The sequence below is a fragment of the Rhinoraja longicauda genome, chromosome 25 (assembly GCF_053455715.1).
Source record: "Rhinoraja longicauda isolate Sanriku21f chromosome 25, sRhiLon1.1, whole genome shotgun sequence".
In the NCBI taxonomy this organism is placed as follows: Eukaryota; Metazoa; Chordata; class Chondrichthyes; order Rajiformes; family Arhynchobatidae; genus Rhinoraja; species Rhinoraja longicauda.
In genome coordinates this window covers 22,840,242-22,853,803 of record NC_135977.1, presented here as the reverse complement: position 1 = coordinate 22,853,803, position 13,562 = coordinate 22,840,242, and the positions used below count along the sequence as shown (strand labels likewise).

Sequence of the window (13,562 nt, the reverse complement as noted above, 5' to 3'; positions counted from 1 at the left end):
GTTTTAAAACTTATTTTGGCTAAGATTAAACTAAGGTGATTTAACGACTTCAGAGCAGTAATGATATAAGCGTTTTTCATTTAATGTAAAAGAATCATTGAAAGATTGCAATGTAAAAGAGGACATGATTTATTCAGGACTAGTGAAAGGAATTAATGGTTAGTTACAATTTACTACAGTTCCATTAACTCTAGGAAATGGTCATCTGAGATATAATATATTGGGCTCTTTCTGTAGCAAGAGAATGCTTTACATATTGTAATCTCACTCACCAAAAACATGCCCAGTCATTCCACCTACAGCAATTTTATTTATTTTAATACATCCTGTTTTTCAGGCCTGAATCAATACTGGTTTGTAAACAATCTAAGTATTGTATCCAGTTTTGAAAAGGCGCCTTTAATCATCCATGATGTTGCGTTATCATTGTATCCACAAATAAACTCTTGAAATGGATGTTGAAGCTGCTTAGTCAATTATTGATCTGACTGGTGTGGAAAATTATCCTGGTTTGGATACAGAAATTAATTTTTTAAAAGCTGGGTTGATATTAAGGGTAGTATAACTCAGTGCCCTATAAAGACAGTTTCAATGTTTATGCATCTTTTAGAAATATCTAAAGGGTCTTTAATTTAAAATCCAAGGTAAATATCAACGTTAAGCAATGTAAATTAATAGTTTAATAGAATAAAATCAGAAAGTGCATGTTTTAATCCAAAGGAGTGTCTTCAGTAGTACATTTCGATCACTGTCTATGGAGGAACATGGAAATTTAGTTTTTTGAGAATACGACTGCTAGAAAAATTTGGGGAGAGTCCTAAAAAGGTGCTGTAATTGGATTTTGGGAAGGGATTCGATGAGTTTGTGCATGAGGTTGATCAGCAAGGTTTGGGCATGTGGAATTGGGGCGAATTGTGGATTACCACTGGTCATCGCACAGAAAACAAGGAGTTGGGTTAAATGGAACTGAAGTTTGCAAACTGATCAGTGGGGACCATAGGGACTAGTGTGTGGGCCCCAGCTTTTACAGTCCGTGGTAAATGAGTGAGAGAGAAAATGACATGGAAAACAAGGCAGAAACGTGGGAAGTTAACCACTGGTGCACATAACAGAAAACAGAATTATGTATTAAATTGTGAGAAAATGGGTGTTATTCATTTTCATCTGATGGAACTGATCCTCAAGATCTGATTGCACTTCAGCCCCACACGCCTGATCTTTAGCCAACCAGGAGGGGTGAGTCTGTTATATAAGAAGATAACTGCAGATGCTGGTACAAATCGAAGGTTTTTATTCACAAAATGCTGGAGTAACTCAGCAGGTCAGGCAGCATCTCGGGAGAGAAGGAATGGGTGACGTTTCGGGTCGAGACCCTTTTTCAGACTGATGTCAGGGGGGCGGGACAAAGGAAGGATATAGGTAGAGACAGGAAGATAGAGGGAGATCTGGGAAGGAGGAGGGGACGGGAGGGACAGAGGAACTATCTAAAGTTGGAGAAGTCGATGTTCATACCACTGGGCAGCAAACTGCCCAGGCGAAATATGAGGTGCTGTTCCTCCAATTTCCGGTGGGCCTCACTATAGCACTGGAGGAGGCCCATGACAGAAAGGTCAGACTGGGAATGGGAGGGGGAGTTGAAGTGCTCGGCCATCGGGAGATCAGTTTGGTTAATGCGGACCGAGCGCAGCTGTTCAGCGAAGCGATCGTCGAGCCTGCGCTTGGTTTCGCCAATGTAAATAAGTTGACATCTCGAGCGGCGGATGCAATAGATGAGGTTGGAGGAGGTGCAGGTGAATCTTTGTCTCACCTGGAAAGACTGTTTGGGTTCTTGGATGGAGTTGAGGGGGGAGGTAAAGGGACAGGTGTTGCATCTCGTGCGGTTGCAGGGGAAAGTGCCCGGGGTTGGGGTGGTTTGGGTAGGAAGGAACGAGTGGACCAGGGAGTTAGAGGGAACGGTCTCTGTGGAATGCAGAGAGGGGAAGGGATGGGAAGATATGACCAGTGGTGGGGTCCCGTTGTAGGTGACGGAAATGTTGGTGGATGATTCGTTGGATCCGCTGGCTGGTGGGGTGGAAGGTGAGAACGAGGGGGATTCTGTCCTTGTTGCGAGTGGGGGGAGGGGGAGCAAGAGTGGAGCTGCGGGATGTAGAAGAGACCCTAGTGAGAGCCTCATCTATAATGGTGGAGGGGAAGCCCCGTTTCCTGAAGAACGAGGACATCTCTGAAGCCCTAGTGTGAAACACCTCATCCCGGGCGCAGATGCGGCGTAGATGGAGGAATTGGGAGTATGGGATAGACTTTTTGCAGGGGACCGGGTGGGAAGAAGTGTAGTCCAGATAGCTGTGCGAGTCGGTGGGTTTATAGTAAATGTCCGTCACTAGTCTATTGCTGAGTCTAGTCAAAGTAGCCATTCACAGATTGCCACACAGTCCCAGGGCTTGGACACAGTTTGGATATATCAAACTGAGTTGGATTTTGTGTGAAAATTGCAACAAAAGGTTAAAAGTAAAACAAACAGGTAAAGCTCCCCTGAGTCACACATTTCTGGGGCCAACGTCTCAGGGACCAAATGTGGAAATTGTTACACAGAGCAATACCACATAACAGGTTTTTAAGTTCACAAATTCTCAGGCAGCTTGCGAGGATATGTCACCCATTCACACTCGTTCTATGTTATCATACTTTCTCATCCACTTCTTACATACTAGGACAATTTACAGAGGCCAATTGACTTACAAGTCTTTCCGATGTGGGAGAAACCGGAGCACCCACACAAAAACCACGTGGTCAAGGAAAACATGCCAGCATCGAATTCGGGATTTTTGGTGTTGTGAGGCAATAGCTTTACCAGTTGCGCCACTGTGCTGTCCAGGCTGGTCAGTAAATGGAATAACTGCCAGAGCCCAGAGGAGGTAGTTGAGGCAGGTACTATAAGAGTATTTAGTTTATGATTGCCACGTGTACCGAGTTACAATGAAAAGCTTCTTTAGTGTACTATCCAGTCAAAGAAAATACTATACATGATTATAATCAAGCCGTCCGAAGTACAGATAAAGGATACAACATTTAGTGCAAGTTGAAGTCCGATCTACATAGTTCAAAGGTCTCCAGTGTGGTAGATGAGAGGTCAGGACCGCGTTCTAGCTGGTGAGAGGACGGTTCACTTGATAACAGTTAGAAGACACTTGTACAGGTACATGGAGAGGAAAGGTTTGGAGGGACAGAGACCAAACGCGGGTAAACGGGACTAGCTTGGATGGGGCATGAATGATGTGTGTGGGTAAGAACTGCAGATGCTAGTTTACACCGAAGATAGACACAACATGCTGGAATAACTCAGCTGGTCAGGCAGCATCTCTGGATTGGAATGAATGACGTTTCGGGTCGAGTCTGAAGAAGGGTCTCGACTCGAAACGTCACCCATTCTTTCTATCTAGAGATGCTGCCAGACCCGCTGAGTTACTCCAATATTTTGGGGGCACGAACGAGTTGGGCCGAAGGGCGTGTTTCCCTGCTGTGTGATTCTATAAAATACGCATTAAGAACCGCCTCCAGCCCTCTACTTCTCAGCTGGCGCTCACATCCAGTATTTATCCTCTTTGCCTTGCACTGAAAGCACAGCCTGCGGCCGGAGCTGCTACTCCGTGAGGCGGGGGGCTGAGAGCGGCCGGCGCCGTTACCCCGTGAGGCGCCGTTGCCCCGTGAGGCGCGGGTTGAGAGCGGCCTCTCCCTCGCGCTGCCGCCTGGCGCCGGGCCGGCTCTGACGTCAGGCCGCCCTCCCTCCCTGCTGCGCGGGGGCTGTGTTCTGCCGGGTTCGCGAGCGCGGCGGCGGCCCGTAGAAGTCGCCGTGAGTCTGAGGTAAGTTGGACCCTGTCCATGAGCTCGGTGCGCCGAGCGTCGCCGGTCCCGGGCTGGCGAGCCGGCGTCTGGTCGGGAATAGGGCCGCGGGGGGGAAGGGGAACGAACGGTGATGGGCCTCTGTTCGTTGTTGAGGCCTTTCAAGAGGGATAGTAACTGGGAAAGTAAGTGTCGCTGACACCTGATGCTGGGTGCGGACTAACACAGTTATTGTCTTAATATTTGAGCAAAAAGCCAGGGCAAAATGTTCGTGGAAGAGTCTCTCTGACTGTCTCTCGCTCTTCCTTCCACACCCTGACCCAGGCGTCCAGTACCAAACGTTACCGTGCTCGCCCACAGTCACTTGAACTTCCTGTAGTTACTTACGAGATATGTTACTCCTTCGAGAGAGTTTATTTTTTTCAAAGTTTACAATGTTTTAATATCTGAACTGAGATGTCTGTCAGATGACCCCGGCTGTGCCACTTCACACACCCACACTCTGACCAGTTTCTGGCAGCTTCTGCTCCCGCACTTTCCCTGTGGAGCTTTTGAAGTTCAGAGCATAGTTATTTCAATTCGAATCCACTGCAGACTGTGTCAGAAACATATCCACAGAGAAAAAAACAATCCGAGCATTCTTGAAACAACGATCCCCTTCTGTTCTTTAATTTTTCATGTGGCCGTGAAACCGTTGAATTCTTTTGACATTTTAGATCAGTATTATTACAGTTGAGATTACACAATATGGAAAATAATGAGGATTAAGAGTATCACGCATGTGGTTCATGTGATCTGCTGGGCTTTTAACCAACTGGTCTATTTGTATCTAGTTTTGGATTTTCTTCAGTTAGTTATTTAAATATATAAATTGTAGAAGTCTTTTTTTTGCAAAACTTTTAAACTTTTTTTGTAAAATTACATATACGGAGTTAATAGGATTCAATACATTTAGAATTATTGTCTGAAGCAACATAACCTTTTAAAACATTTTTTTTCTGCCGATCTTAAACTGTAAAAATGGGACAAAAGAAAATATCTTCGAATAAGAATAGCAAATTGGATTCTTATGGAATTCCTGAATTGGTGGGTGTATGCAAAGAAGCTGCCAAACTGGAAATTCGAGCTCCTTTTGAGAGAGACCAGTAAAATAGGTCATTAATTTGAACTGCCTTCCTACATGATGAAAATAAAATGAATAAAATACCACCTGTTCTTCTCAGAAGGTTAAAAGTGGAGGAAAGCATTGAAATGAGTAATACATGTAAAGAAAATAGAAATGATGGAAATAGATTGTGCTTATTTAGAGAAAATAGTAATTGTTTCATAGCTATGGCCTATTATCTGAAGAGGAAGTATACTGTATGAATTTATTTTCTCTGGTTTGAGTGTTAATATGTCCATTAAGTTTGAGTGTTAATATGTCTGCATTAAGGGAGCATGTGGATGAAACTTGAGGACCAATACTGATGATCTACAGTAATAGAGTATTTGAAAGTAATTATCACTGATAGATAAAAAATATCTTTATAAATAGCCTAAATTTGGGTGTAGAGGAGTAGCATTGTAAAGTTTTCACTTTATGACGATGGTTGGGAACATTGTTGTTCTGATGTAAATAATTAAGATTTCAGGATGAGGTGGACTGAATAGTGGACAAGTGCACTTTGGGAGGTTCAATGAAGAATGAAAGAATACCAAATTGCATAGTAAAAATTGCAGATGAACATAGAAACTTCAATTCCCGTTTATACAAATCCTTAAAAGGTTGCAGTAAGGTTGATGAAAAAAGCATATGAGCTACCCATGTTTTATAAATAGCAGTAAAGAGATCATATTGAACTTTGTGAAGTTTCAAGTTTGACTTCAGATGCATTATTATCCCTTCTGGATACCACTCTTCAGGAAAGATATAAAAATCTCAGAAGGGGGAACAGAGAAAGTTAATATAATGGAATTTGAACTGCAAAATGTGGTGAACACTGCCCTGTCCATCACGGGTTCTGACCTCCCCGCCATCAAAGTGATACGCTGAACATTTCTTTTCTTGTTTATTATATTGTTTACAGAGTACTTTGTTTACACATTCTGTTGTGCTGCTGCAAGTAAAAATGTTATTGTATCTGGGACATACGACAAAAAAATACTCTTGAAGAAAGTTGGACTTTTTTTTCTTGAAGCATAGTTGAACCTGGAGGTTTTCAAAGTGAAGATATTTTCCTTCAATAGATAGAGAAAATGTATTAATCTGGCGAGTAATTGGTAACTAGAGGTCATGCACATGGATGAAAAATCTACCAGGAGATAAAGAAATGGAAGGATTATTGGCCTTTCAAAAGCTGTATCTGAAAAACTGTGTTAATTCCAAAGTCTAGAAAGAGAGTTGAACAAATATCTGAAGGGCTTGATGGTTATGGACCAATTCATGTGACACAGTGGTGTAGCAGTAGAATCACTGCTTTGCAGTGCCAGAGACCTGGGTTCGATTCTGATTAAGGGGGCTTGGCTGACGGAGTTAATATGTGACCTGCATGGGTTTTCTCCGAGATCTTCATACTCCAAAGACGTAGGTTAATTGGCTTGGTATAAATCTATAATTGTCTCTAGTGTGTAGGGTTAATGTGCGGGGATTGCTGGTCGTTGTGGATTTGGTGGGCCTAAGGACCTGTTTCCGTGCTTTATCTCTAAACTAAACATTAGCAGAGATGTCGAATGAAGCACAAGTTCTTTATCAGTGAACTATCATGTTTACTGTGGGCTAAATGGTTGTTCTGATTCTAATGGAGGGTAAAGAAAGTTGGATGGGTAGAAAACTGAGATGAAGAATGAATGATATTACCATGCATTTTTAATTTGAAATAAAATTGGAAAAAGAAGTAACTGTTGGGTGACTCACAGTGAGATAGAACACCTATATAGGTGGTGAAGAGGCTTTCAGGAGCCATGCATCAGTATTAGGAGCCACGTATCTCCTAATTTTTTATTGGTGTGTCAGCATGGAATGTGTAAACAGCTTCAAATTCCCAGGTTTTAACATCTTGGATGACATTTCTTGGGCCCAGCATAATAGAAGTAATCACAAAGAAGGTGAGGCTGACTCGATGGGGCTGAATGGCCTACTTCTGCTCCTATGTTTTATGATCTTATGAGCCAGCACTTTACTTAGAACTGGAAGAGATTTGGCATGTCACCAAATACTTTAAGCAGTCTCTCATCACCAGGTTCATGGACAGCTACTTTCCTGCAAGCAATGTAAGTTCTTGACAGACATGCACAACCCTAATCCTACCTCAGAAACAGACCATTATGGACCACTTCTTGCACTGCGAAAGACTTGTTTTCTAATTATGTTTTGCACTAACATCATCTCTTTGCACAATCATATATTTTTAACCGTCTTGTATAATTAATGTTAAGTATGTTGTCTGAGTCTATGTGCTTGTGATGCTGCTGCAGCAGGAATTCCATGGTACCTATGCCTCCCTATACTTGTGCATGTGCAATAAACTTGACTTGCACATCTTTTTTTAAATATATTAATTCCAATATAAATAAAAGAAAATTATTAACTCCATTGAAGCATAATCTAGGTTGAGCTACTACAAATAGAATAATATGGGTCCTGGACTGAAATCATTTCAAGTCCTATGACAGTATTTGGCATGCAATTTCTATTGAGTTCACTGATGTATTGTTGGAAATATTGCTTTTTGGATGAAATGTTAATCCGGACCACTTGAACTTGTTTGGTGGATGTAAAAGGTCTTCATTCATAATTCTAAGATCACATGAATTAGGCGCACGTCGACCACTCAGCCTATCAAACCTATTCTGCCACTCAATAAAATCACGGATGATCTGATTATCTGAAGGGTGGGGGACAGATTGCCTCATCTCTTAATTTGGTGACCCCTTAATCTTTAAAGAGTGGCCCCTACTAAATTCAACCAAAGGAGAAACATTCTCTCCACATCCACCATGTCATGAGCCTTCAGATTGTAAATGCTTCAATTGAGTGCCTTCTTACTCTAAACTGTAGTGTAAACAAATCCAACATTTCCTCATAAGACAATCCATCCTTGTTTTTGCAATTGTTGATTTCTCTTTATTTCCATAATCTGCTTTTATGGTTATATTTACATTTACAAATAATAGCTTCTATACCTTTGCCACATCTGATTACCAGCAGAAAGTTACATCAATTTGCCTTTTTTAATTTATGATCCAAATACAATGGGACTTAACGTATCTTGCCAATCGTCAACTTCGTATTGTTTATTGACTGATACTTTTACACTCCCACTGAAGAAAAATTAATTTATTGTGAATAGAATATTTATTAACTAAACCACATGAAGACTTGTTCAATGGGAAAAGTTATAGAACCCCTTTTAGCAAATGTGTGTTTTGTGTGCATGTATTTTACTCTAATACTTTATGTTATTGGTATTAATGTATTATTTAGGTGTGGTTCTGCATTACCTCATCCAAAAGGCTGTCGCTGAGGTGGTTAAATTGTAAATTAACTGAAAGTTATACCAAAGGACATTTCATGCGCAAATAACATAAAATTGATTTCCAAAAGGAAGTCACATCAAAATTTGGTGCAGTGCAAAATTAAAATCTGTTTTAATTGATTTTATAAATGATAGTTAATAAACAAAAACACTTTTTGTTTAACCCAGTAATTTATATTAATGTGAGTATCGCATTCAACACCAGTTTATACTCCAAAAGCTGAAGGGATTGTAATATTAAATGCAGTCAATTTTAAGCATTGTCTAAATTTTGTCAGTAAATTGGAATTTTAAAGGAGACTAGACCAAGTGGACCCGCTGGGCTCAAACCTGCATTGGTGCAGCCCCTCCCCCCCCCCCCCCCCCTCCCATTTGACTGTAGTTCAGGAACAAACAAACAAACGAGAGTTTTAGTATATAGATGTTTTATTTGTCCTCTGAACTGAAGATATGTCAATTCTACCAAATATCACTGCATACTTAATTAGAATGCTTTCATCAAGATTTTATGAACATATCATCGTACCCAAAAGGGCATTCAACTACAGCTATGCCCTATCTGTGTCCCTCACTTGCCTTCTGAATCATTAATCTGAAAGCTGGATGTTTTGCATGGTATTGTGCTTTCGTGAAAACAACACCGATATAATTTATAGCTCTCGCATTACCAGCACATTGACGACAATGTATTATAAGTAATCCATCACAACATAAAAGTAAGTATCCATCAGCTTAACGTTTTACAAAGGTATTAAAATGAATGTGTTCGCTGTTGAATGTTTTATAACTAGATAAACCAAGATTCTATCTGGCAAGTTCTAATCACTTGCTATATGATAGAATAAAAACTCTTTATTTTAAAGAACTTACCAGTTGTCATGAAACATGAAGCTATCCAACTGCCCAGTCACATTTATTGTATCATAACTGAAATGCTGCACAATCCAATTTCAATTTTGTATTAGAAAATTCTTTAAGTGAAGTGGAGGAGGAAGGGAGAACAAAACCTGCAGGTTTTGAAAGGGTATCCATCCTATATCACATTAATTGTCTATAAAGCTAATGGACAGGTATGGCAAATGGTTCAAAATCATTATTTTAATTTTATTTTGTATGCGATGCAACTGGTGAAAGGATGGATAAATATTAATATATCTTTAGATTTATTTAGACACCAATCCTTGGTAATTAATATGTTGCATTTAAAAATAAAACAAATTTTACCCTGTGATGTTTTGTCAATTAACTCTAACAAAATATATAGAAGCAAATACAGATAGTGATTGTATTAACCTTTAAAATATCCAACATGTGAGGATCTCAGGGGTTAAAATCTCTTTGCAAACCCAGTACTCCCAAACACTATCAAAGTTGTGTTGTAGTTTAACAGCAAACATACTTAGCTGCTTGTAAAAATAAGTATTCTATTTTAATTTGGGATGGTGATCAACCAGAAATTAGGAAAGTCTTTGTCAGAATATGTAAATTTTCGCACGTAATTTCCAATGGTTATTTTCCTTTTTGATTATATGCAGGGCATTGCAATATCTGCGTACTCAAAAAAGCTTATGACAATGGGCCAGTGTCTGAAATGAAAGAGATTATCTCATATTGGTTCAAAGTAGTGTTATTGTAGTTTGATGACGTCCAAAAGTATAGCATGATAATATGATCACATGATAAGTTTTATATTACAATATAGGGTTATAAAAGCTAAATCTGCTATTCTTATTATTGGAACATGTAAAATATACATTAATCTACATTTCTTACCTCAGAATATGTAAATTTTAGAAGAAGGGTTATGAAGTAGGAGTGATGTGCTTTCTCAATGGTTGAAGATCATTCTGAAGAAGACTATATTCTAATTCTTTGTAATTTTTCTCAGATGTTGCATTAGAAATATATAGATATATTGCTTTGCAACATGATAAAGAATTGAGTGATTTTAAACAATAAATAAGCTTTTTTATTAAACATGCTGTTTGGCCTGGTAAAAAGAATTGGAAGTGGCCTTTTGCCGCTTTTTTATTGACTTTTATAATTTTTCCAACAAATGCATGAATTTTTACATTTAAATTTTGCCTTCAGTTAAAAATTAACATCAGCCTGTTTTGATGTTAGTGGGCTGCCAAGTTTTAAACTTTTTTAGTTGGGATATTTAGGATGTGAAAAGGCTATTATTACTCAGTTTTAGTTGGCGTAATATGATGAAGATGAGCCATCTTGAATTGTTAAAGTGAACATTCAGGCCGGATTGGGTGATGAATGATGAACAAAAGTTGGCATTTATCAAAATGTCATGTGTATGATTTGAAAGTAAATGTGCTGGCAATGGAAGCACATGCATCAGGTGAATTATTCTGATTGATGTGGACCTATCTCAGTATTACAGTTGTGTTCACTGCTGGTTATATTGGCTCACATTTTTGTACAAGCAATATAGGTGGTGAAGAGGCTTTCAGGAGCCATGCATCAGTATTAGGAGCCACGTATCTCCTAAAGCTAAATCACTTGTACCCAGTATGTTTTTTCTGGACACATTGTTTGGTTAGTGTGATTGTGATTATGTGACATTAATTGGATGCATGTATTTTTCTGTAATTGGAACTGTTCATTGCATGGGTGTTTATGTTACCGTTATTGTGCCATTTCTAATCTAAATCCTGAATGTTGTCTAGATCCTTCTGCAGTCATTGCGAGCAAACAAGTATTTGAGTTGAGGTCATTGGAATGCAGCTGGAAATAGTTTGACTGAATGTGCTATCATGAGGAATTTTTCTGATATGCTGAGATTATGAAGATTGCCACTGACAATCAAGCTACCTAATGGTCTGCCAAATATGACCTCACCCACTCAAGTTTATTTTCGTTTTTGACTTGCATGATCCACTAGCTATTTTTGTCAGGACTATTTGTTGTCATAGTCAGATACTGCTTGATGTAGATGTTATTACTTCTCAAGCATTTAGCATTCATGTTAATGCCTTGTGTTCTGTCAAAATACTTCATCAGTTAGGTGATTCAAGACGAAAGTTGTTTCCAATAAAGATTTGGAAAACATTTTTAGTTTTAAGACTTTTCTCCTGAGCCGAAGGTATCATTGAGAAGAGAAACACAAAAATGCTGGAATAACAGCGGGACATGCAGCATCTCTGGAGAGAAGAAATGGGTGACGTTTTGGGTTGAGAGGGTCTATCTTCGGTTTAAACCAGCATATGCTGTTCCTTTCTACACAGTATCATTGAGAAATTGTGTATGCCATGTACCACTGTTTCTACCTATGAGATATGTGTTGCAACTGATACTGAATAAAAAATAAATTCTATAATTAATTAGAAGCCAAGAGTGTTTGCACCGAAACAAAATAAATGAAATTCTTACCTACAGCAGCATAACGGATCTGTAAACACTACTTGTATTTAACATAATAAATATATAAAAAGTACAATAAATTTAAAAAAAACAATTGGTGCCAAACAAATGCCTGAAGTTTCTAGTCCAACCAAGATAGTTTGTAGTATTCCTAAGCCTGATGGTTGTTGGGAAGAAGCTGTTCCTGACCCTGGTAGTCAGACTCCTATACCATTTTCCTGATGGCAGGTGTGAAATAAAGAGTGTGGCCAGAGTGGTGTTTGTCCTTGATGATGCTGACTGATCTTTTTAATACAGTGCCTTCTATAGATCCCTTCAATGGTGGGGAGCTCAGTACCCGTGATGGACCAAGCAGTGTCCACTATTTTTTGTGATCTCCTTTGTTCCTGGCTGTTCAAGTTGCCAAATTAGGCCATGATGCAAACAGTCAAAATGCTCTCCATCATACATCTGTGGAAGTTCAGGAGAGTATTCGGCGACATACAGAATCTTCTCAATCCTCTAAGGAAGTGGAGGCGTGAATGTGTTTTCTATATGATTGCATCAATGTGCTTGATCCAGAATAGACCTTCAGAGAATTGCACGCCCAGGAACTTGAAGTGTTGACTCACGCCACCACCGACCCATTGATGAGGACAGGTTCATGGATCCTCGGCCTTTCTCTTCTAAAGTTAACAATCAGTTCCTTGGTCTTTCTGACGTTGAGGCCAAGGTGATTGTTCTGGTACCATGTTGCATGGGTGTATTAAAATGTATATTTAGAATATTTACACAGTATATAGCTTGCATTATTTCTTGAGTTTGGGGAAAAAGCTATGTTCAGTTTCAGAAAATGGATTTATTACCAACAATTATGATTGCCATGTTCTTAACAATGCAGTTTAAAATGGATAAATTTAACTAATCTTATGAATGTACAGGAAATGACCTATTCGTCTGTCTACCCCATTCCATGTAGTTGACAGATAATACTGGATTAAACTCAAGACTAGTGAGGAGCAAACAATTATTGGAAAATCTTGTTTGTAATTTTAGTGGATTAAAACTAATCCAGGAGATTCCATTCATTCAGATTTTTATTGTTTTATGAAACCAGAAATTGATTTGGTTTCTTTCAAGGACTACAGCAAATTAATGCTCACTATGCAATATAGTAGACCTCCTAATTAACTGACTATCTTGCCATCCATTCCATGAATTTTAATTATCATGGTCGTTTTTGTAAACAAAATACAATTGAATGCCTTTTCTGAGTCCATGAAATCTGCACTTATTGACATTCTGTTGTCTACTATTTGGATTACTTCAAGTAAAAAAATCAATAACTTTCCCTTCAAAAATCCACATTGACTTCTTCTAATGGGCTTGGATTTCTTTAACTGTTGAATCACTTAGACCTCATCATGATTTCTGATAACTTGCCACCACCAGAGATTATAATTCCATTAATTTTTAAAGGTTGGACTGTTCCACAAATTAAAGTCCTAAATTGGGTGAGAACATTTTGAAGACATTTAGAGTTTTTTTTTCATATCTCTGACTGCCAGGGGGATTTCTGGCAAGTGGGAGATTTAAAAAAAATGAAGTGGAGAGAGTTCAAGGACAGTATATTTCTGTTAGAATGAAAGGCAAGGCTGGCAGGATTTGAGGATCATGGTTGACGAGGGACATTGAGGCACTGGTTTGGAGAAAGCATGTGGCCTATGTCAAGTATAATTAACTGGGATCAAGAAAATCCCTTGAAGAGCATGAGAGATGTTGGTGTTACCTTAAGAGGGACATCAAAGTCAAAAAGCGGACAAGATAATTTAGGCAGATAAGATGTATGAGAAT

At 39.1% G+C, this 13,562-nt stretch overlaps 1 protein-coding gene across 1 annotated transcript in view; it reads left to right on the top strand.

Annotated features, from left to right (window-relative positions):
- Positions 1 to 3,775: 3,775 nt before the first annotated feature.
- clip1a (CAP-GLY domain containing linker protein 1a) overlaps positions 3,776 to 13,562 on the top strand; it is a 139,281-nt gene continuing 129,494 nt past the window's right edge. The window contains exon 1 of the mRNA XM_078421673.1: positions 3,776 to 3,858. The gene's annotated coding sequence lies outside the window, so the exon portion shown is untranslated. The remainder of the gene's footprint in view (positions 3,859 to 13,562) is intronic.